The sequence below is a fragment of the Heterodontus francisci genome, chromosome 29, assembly GCF_036365525.1.
Source record: "Heterodontus francisci isolate sHetFra1 chromosome 29, sHetFra1.hap1, whole genome shotgun sequence".
NCBI classification, from domain to species: Eukaryota; Metazoa; Chordata; class Chondrichthyes; order Heterodontiformes; family Heterodontidae; genus Heterodontus; species Heterodontus francisci.
This window is the reverse complement of record NC_090399.1, coordinates 3,582,377-3,590,314: the sequence shown is the minus strand read 5'-3', so window position 1 is coordinate 3,590,314 and position 7,938 is coordinate 3,582,377.

Genomic DNA, 7,938 nt, shown 5'->3' with positions numbered 1-7,938 from the left:
GAAGTTTCATGCCTTTTAAAAATCTGCTTTTCTATTCTTACAGCAAAGTGTGCAACTTCACACTTCCTCACATTACACTCCGTTTGTCACTTCCTTACCCACTCACTTAACCTGCTAAATTACAACAGTGACTGCACTTTAAGAGACTTCATTGGCTGTGGAGTGCTTTGGGACATTCTGAGGTTGTGAAAGGCACTATAGAAATGCAAAGTTGTCTTTATTGTGGACAGTGGAACATTTTGGACAGTCGGGTAATGCCTTGTTCCTTTGTGTTAGTATGGCTGCAGGCAATGTGATGCTGTACCAGGGGGCCGAGTGTGGGTTCACACTCCCACTCGTACTCCTTTGCACAGAGGGAGACAGTGGCGTAGTGGTAATGTCACTAGACTATTAATCCAGAGGCCCAGGCCTAATAGAACAAAGAACAAAGAACAAAGATAATTACAGCACAGGAACAGGCCCTTCGGCCCTCCAAGTCTGCGCCGATCCAGATCCTCTCTCTAAACATGTCGCCTATTTTCTAAGGTTCTGTATCTCTTTTCTTCCTGCCCATTCATGTATCTGTCTAGATACATCTTAAAAGACGCCATCGTGCCCGCATCTACCACCTCCGCTGGCAATGCGTTCCAGGTGCCCACCACCCTTGGGGACAAGGGTTCAAATCTCACCAAGACAGCTGGTGGAATTAACAATCGGGAATTGAAAGCTGGTCTCAGTAATGGTGCCATGAAACTATCAGCGATTCTCGTAAAAACCCATCTGCTTCACCAATGTCCTTTAGGGAAGGAAATCTGCCGTCCTTACCTGGTCTGGCCTATACGTGACTGCAGACCCACAGCAATGTGGTTGACTCTTAAATGCCCTCTGAAATGGCCTAGCAAGCCACTCAGTTCAAGGGAGATTAGGGATGGGTAATAAATGCTGGCACAGCCAGCGACACCCACAATGGAAAGTGACATTTCCCATAAGGTTTTCAACCTGCTACATTCAGAAAAGGAGACAGCGATGGGGATTAGAGTGCTGTACATGTCTGACGTTGGACGGTGGAATAGGTAAGTGGAACTGAGCTGTTAATGAATTCTCTCAGCTATGTGGGCCAACAGGCATTACAGACAGACTGGAGCTCCCACTGCTGGCTTACTGGGTGAATGAATATACAATTCAATTTGCAGACAACAGGACCTACAGTTCCTTATCACTGTAACTAAACGGTTCCAGAAAGTTTACCTCTTCAATTTCACCCTGGCCGAGGTGGGCGGGTCTGTTCCACATGTTGATCAATCTATGCATCATGAATTTCCGGATCTAAACTTTGTTTTTTGGTTTGAACCATCCACCAACAGTCACCATTCTCTGCCTCACCATTGTTACTCCTTCCATCCACCCCATTAACCTGAGACACCATTCTCCTCTTTCCCAGCCTCAATCCCAGAAGAAAGCAATGTTCTCCCCTTTAACCACCTGATCTACCCTCTATCCAGTTATCGGGCAACTTCAGCGACTCGAGCCTTTCACTGCGATCAATTCCATTCTAATGAATAGTCTTGATCTTGGATGTCCCATTAACCATCATGATTTCAGCTTCGGGTTTGAGATCCTGATCTTCAAACACTCCCGTCCTCAGTCGGCCAATCGCCCAGCTGGCACATTGGAGGTCATGATGAACCTGCTGGTAAGTAAGTGATCTCTGAGCTCCTATCTGCATCCAAGACTTGGACAACCTACAGCAGCACCTCAAAGCACTGGAGAAGTCCGCCAGAGGAGCCTTCACAAGATCCTCCAAATCCGGTGGCTAGAAAGGTGGTCCAACTGCAGCGTCCTCTCCCAAACCAACCTGCCTAGTATTGCGGTGCTAATCAGCCAAAAGCAGCTCCACTGGGCGGGACATGTCCTTCACGTGCCCGACACCAGACTGCCAAAGCAGCTGTTCTACTCAGAACTCAACAGGAGACTCCCAGGAGGACAGTGGAAATGCTTTAGAGATGTCCACAAAGCTTCCATGAGGAGATCAAACATCCCCATGGGAGTCCCTGGCTTGTGGCCGTCTGAGATGGAGAACGTTTATTTGGGGAGGCAACAAACACCTCGAGGGACTTCATCGGGAACTTGTAGAGGTGATGTCATGGCATCAGAGGGAGTGCATAAACCTCCAAACTACTCACCTACCTGACCCTTTAATGTTGAAAGGATGAGTCTGTTACTGGTTCTATTCTTGCACATGTATATTTCTGTGGGAAACTTGAGTCATGTTTTGGTTGTGAACTAGTTGAACCTGTGTGTGTGCCTTGGGCTTGGGACTGGGAATTTAATGCAGATTTTTCCTACTTTGAATTCATAACCCATTACAGGAATCAATATTTCTAAGTTGTTTAGATTTAAAATCTGTCAATGTGATTGTTCAGTGTGTTCATATCAATTCATGATCGTGCACCCAGAAATGGGGTATAAACAAGGAATTACATTTTAAACCAAAGATGCTGGTGTAATGTTTTATTCTTATTTTAAAAGTTGGTTTTGCAACTGTGAAAAGGCAATGAACAATTTTGTAAGAAATCAGCTTCAGTCTCGAAGACTTGAAGGTGCCTGGCAGAAATCCAATTTGAAGTTTGAAAACACTTTGCTTTAAAATCTGTATTGCCTTTTTGCAGTTTAAATTAAAACATGCCTATCATCTATCTGATGTTTTTCCGGTTAATGGGATGTTGCAGTCCATCTATCTGATGTTTTTTCTGTTGTTCTCACCTTGTGCAAGGAGAAAGGACGAATGCACAAAGGCGGACTAAGTGATTGGCTGCACGTTTAACACGAGGTGAGACTTAGTAGCAGGACAGGCTCTGTTCTCACATCTATCTATCTTTAACTATCTAACAGATTAAATATGTGACATCTGATCGCACTTTCTGTCAATATTTCTCATTATAAATTCCCTTCAATGTAGGCTCCTGGTGTGGAGATGTTAGAGACCAGCATCCAGGCTTGTGTTGCAGAAAATCTCCTGTGTTGTAACTAACTCTTAAATCTCTCTGATTCCCAAATGGCTCCAAGTTGTGTTTTTCAACTCGAAATGACATGCAATTGAAGTGAAATACCAAATAAGGGCAGAGGATTGTGTTTGCCTTCTCTATATTATAAATTCCGGTCTAATAGATACTTTGTCAGATTGAGTGACGTCTATAAGTGGGTCCTGTACTCCGAACCTGCCCCAATTAACACAGAATAATATCAACCAATTTAAGATTGTCAGTAGGAATCGCAGTGTGGTGCATTTGCACGTAGTGGAAGCTAGATATATTAATACACAGGGCCCTGTTCTTTGCGGACAGAAAGAACATGTACAAACGTTGCGCCTGTTCCAGCTAAACAAAATTAGTGACAGCCATTCGCTGGTTCATTCCTCAGAGCAATGCCTTGACCAATCAGAGTCAAGTTGCCTGGTTAACATTTCAAACAAAGCTTGCAGTTAACTGTCAGTCACCATAAACTGGTGCATTCTCCATGGCAACGCCTCTACCAATCAGAGTACATCCAGTCAGCACTCTCTTCTCATACAGTGTAAATTTGTTGCTTCCTTTACATTGGTATTCTTGCGAATTGTCCTGATGAGTGCAAGACGAAAAGATTCAACAAAATGTCTCTATTTTCAGCAATGCTCAAGTACAGAAAGTGCAGGGGTAAAGTAAAACAAGGAAATTAGGAAAGCAAAGAAAGGACATGAAAAAATATCGGCAGGTAATATCAAGGAAAACCCAAAGATGTTTTGACTACATTAAGAGCCAACGGATAACTAAGGAAGGGTATGACCTGTCAGAGATGTACAAGGGAACTTACATATGGATGCAGAAGATGTGGGCAGGATTCTTAATGAGTTTTTTGTCTCTGTCTTCACAAAGGAGAGGTTTGATGCAGACATTGTAGTAAAAGAGGAGGAGTGTGAAATATTAGATACGATAAGCATAATGAGAGGGGAAGTACTCGAGGGTCTGACGTCCTTGAAAGTGGATAAATCACCAGGGCTAGTCCTGTCACTGGTTGCTCTGGGCTGTTCCTCGTACTGATACAGCTGAAATATTCCACACTTGTTGGATGAGGTGTTTCTGTATCGTGTTGGGGCATTGTAGAGAAGGTCGTATCTTTCTCGAACTTTCTCGTAGTCTTGAGTCTTCAATCCAGGCATTAATAGTTGAGACAATACTGGGAGCTGTGTTCAGGTTATCGGGGGTAGGTGGTAATGTGGAGAAATTAGTTCAGCCATGAACTTATTGAATGGTGGAGCAGGCACGAGGGGCCGAGTGGCCTACTCCTGCTCCTAATTCGTATGTTCCCATTAGTAATTCTGCTCGAAAGGAATTTCTTGACTTCAGCTACCTTTTTAATCAACTGCAGTTCCAAGTATGCATTCCTGCTCAGTCAAGAAAATTCTTCATTGTGTAGAACATATAAGGTCTCTACCAGTTGACTGCCTCTATGCTGAAGAGTTGGTTGGAGTTTGCCTTTTACTCGCAGTTGAGTCCCACCCGGACCATGCAAACGTAAATCTGTCAGTTGCAGGTAATGTCTCGTCACCCGAGGCTCTTGGCCGGGTTTCACCGTGACGCTCGCCCCTGTGTCAAGCTTAAAATTCGTGACGTGTCCATTCACGTAGATGTCTGCCGTCCAGCCATCTTAGTCTGCGTTCCTGATTTCTCCCAAGAACTCTCCTGGATATTACCATACTTGATTCACTGCTCTCCGCGTGAAGTTCCTCTGCTTTGTACCTTTCAGAGAAGAAATTCTGCTGAGGCACATCTTCTCATAGTGTCCAGTTATTCCACACTTCAAACACTCAGCTTTACTTGCTCTCGTCTCTGGCTCTTCTTGACTCCACAACATTGGTAAAGTTTTCCGATGTCTTGCACCTTCTCACCTGTGTGCTTTTCGGTTCTTCAAAGTGTTTCCCTGGCTTTGGTTTAACCAGTTGGACAGGCATCGCACACCTTCTCAGCCATGGCTAGTCTTCAGCTCGTAGGGTGTTCCGATTCTCTTTGAGAATTTAAGCCTATCTTACGTTTTGAATGGCCTTTTCCAGTGTAAGCTTTTCCTTGGATTACAGCAGCTCTGACCAGGATTTGTCTACTGTGCCAACAACTATCCTGTCTCGGATTAGTTCCACCTGTAATTTGCCATATTTTCAACCTGCTGCCAATCTATACAGGTCATTAATATAGGAGTCTACAGATTAGCCAATCATCTGCGCCCGCTTATTGAATTTAGCTCTTTATTGATACAGGGATTAAAATGTTTATCAAAGGCTTGGAGTACCTCTTCGAATTTATTGGTAGCCTTGTTGATCCCTTGTCAGACAATTACGCCATCCACAATCATAACTAGGGCTTGCAGGAAGGTGTTCACTTGCTCCACTTCACGTTTTGTATGGAGTTGCAAACTGATTCTGAACCTTAGGAGGTTTTTTTCTACATGCTACCCAGTTTTGGATCTGATTGGATCCCTCTTGAGTTTGGAAACGCTCCGCAATTCCCAATTTTGGATCCATTTTGCTTTATTTTATAACGATTTCTTTAGACTGCTCCCCTTTAAGAAACTGTTTTTTTCAGGCTAGCTTGCTTTAATGGAGTGTGACATTAGTTTGAGAGTGTCTTCCTGGCTATTTTTATAGGTTTCCTCAGGTTTTCCCCTTTGAGAACTGCACTTTGATTGTTTATTTTTCTTCGGGCTAGCTTGCTTTAATGGAGTTGTCACAGCTGTTTGAGAGTGTTTCCCGCTGTTTTTATAGACGGTTTTAGGGTATTTCCCTTTCTTTGAGAACTGCACTTTGTTTACGTTTTTCCCAGGCTAGTTTGCCTTATTGGAGTGTCCCTGCTGTATTCGGGGGTAGGGTGGGTGAGTTCCTACGCTTTTTGGTCATTTGCGTGCTTTTCGGGGTTTTCCGCTCTTTGCTCTCACATTCCGCGAGTGAAGGATTGGGATTTTCCCAGTTTTTTTTTCTAACACGATGCCTTCAGAAATTACTTTAAGCCCTTCAAAGGCTTTTAACATGATTCCTCGACTGTCAGCTCTTTAACTCAGCCATTCGCTGGATTCTATTATTTTGCAGGTGACCGTGGTTTAGTGGTGCTTCCTGTAACTCAGTGTTCTGTCTCCCACAGCAACAGATCTCCACGCAGCCTCTCCTGTAGCTCAGTGTTCTGTCTCCCACAGCAACAGATCTCCACATAGCCTCTCCTGTAGCTCAGTGTTCTGTCTCCCACAGCAACGGAGCTCCACACAGCCTCTCCTGTAGCTCAGTGTTCTGTCTCCCACAGCAACAGATCTCCACGCAGCCTCTCCTGTAGCTCAGTGTTCTGTCTCCCACAGCAACAGATCTCCACGCAGCCTCTCCTGTAGCTCAGTGTTCTGTCTCCCACAGCAACAGATCTCCACGCAGCCTCTCCTGTAACTCAGTGTTCTGTCTCCCACAGCAACGGAGCTCCACACAGCCTCTCCTGTAGCTCAGTGTTCTGTCTCCCACAGCAACAGATCTCCACACAGCCTCTCCTGTAACTCAGTGTTCTGTCTCCCACAGCAACAGATCTCCACACAGCCTCTCCTGTAACTCAGTGTTCTGTCTCCCACAGCAACAGATCTCCACACAGCCTCTCCTGTAGCTCAGTGTTCTCTCTCCCACAGCAACAGATCTCTACACAGCCTGTCTTGTAGTTCAGTTGTCTATTTTTTACTGTTCCGGGCCAGTGTTTCTTTCTAACTTTCTCTGTTGTTCAGATTCTCTTGGTCGATTTCACACCTGTTTTACCGTTAACACCATGTTGGATGAGGTGTTTCTGTATCATGTTGGGTATTGTAGAGAAAGTCCTTATTATTTGCAGTTACTATATACACTATATACCAAGACATGCGCGATGCCAATATCATCACCCTCTATAAAAACCAAGGTGACCGCGGTGACTGCAACAACTACCGTGGAATCTCCCTGCTCAGCATAGTGGGGAAAGTCTTTGCTCGAGTCGCTCTAAACAGGCTCCAGAAGCTGGCCGAGCGCGTCTACCCTGAGGCACAGTGTGGCTTTCGTGCAGAGAGATCGACCATTGACATGCTGTTCACCCTTCGTCAGATACAGGAGAAATGCCGCGAACAACAGATGCCCCTCTACATTGCTTTCATTGATCTCACCAAAGCCTTTGACCTCGTCAGCAGACGTGGTCTCTTCAGACTACTAGAAAAGATCGGATGTCCACCAAAGCTACTAAGTATCATCACCTCATTCCATGACAATATGAAAGGCACAATTCAACATGGTGGCTCCTCATCAGACCCCTTTCCTATCCTGAGTGGCGTGAAACAGGGCTGTGTTCTTGCACCCACACTTTTTGGGATTTTCTTCTCACTGCTGCTTTCACATGCGTTCAAGTCCTCTGAAGAAGGAATTTTCTTCCACGCAAGATCAGGGGGCAGGTTGTTCAACCTTGTCCGTCTAAGAGCGAAGTCCAAAGTACGGAAAGTCCTCATCAGGGAACTCTGCTTTGCTGACGATGCTGCTTTAACATCTCACACTGAAGAGTGCCTGCAGAGTCTCATCGACAGGTTTTCGGTTGCCTGCAATGAATTTGGCCTAACCATCAGCCTCAAGAAAACGAACATCATGGGGCAGGACGTCAGAAATGCTCCATCCATCAATATTGGCGACCACGCTCTGGAAGTGGTTCAAGAGTTCACCTACCTCGGCTCAACTATCATCAGTAACCTGTCTCTAGATGCAGAAATCAACAAGCGCTTGGGAAAGGCTTCCACTGCTATGTCCAAACTGGCCAAGAGAGTGTGGGAAAATGGCGCACTGACACGGAACACAAAAGTCCGAGTGTATCAGGCCTCTGTCCTCAGTACCTTGCTCTATGGCAGCGAGGCCTGGACAACGTATGTCAGCCAAGAGCGACGTCTCAATTCATT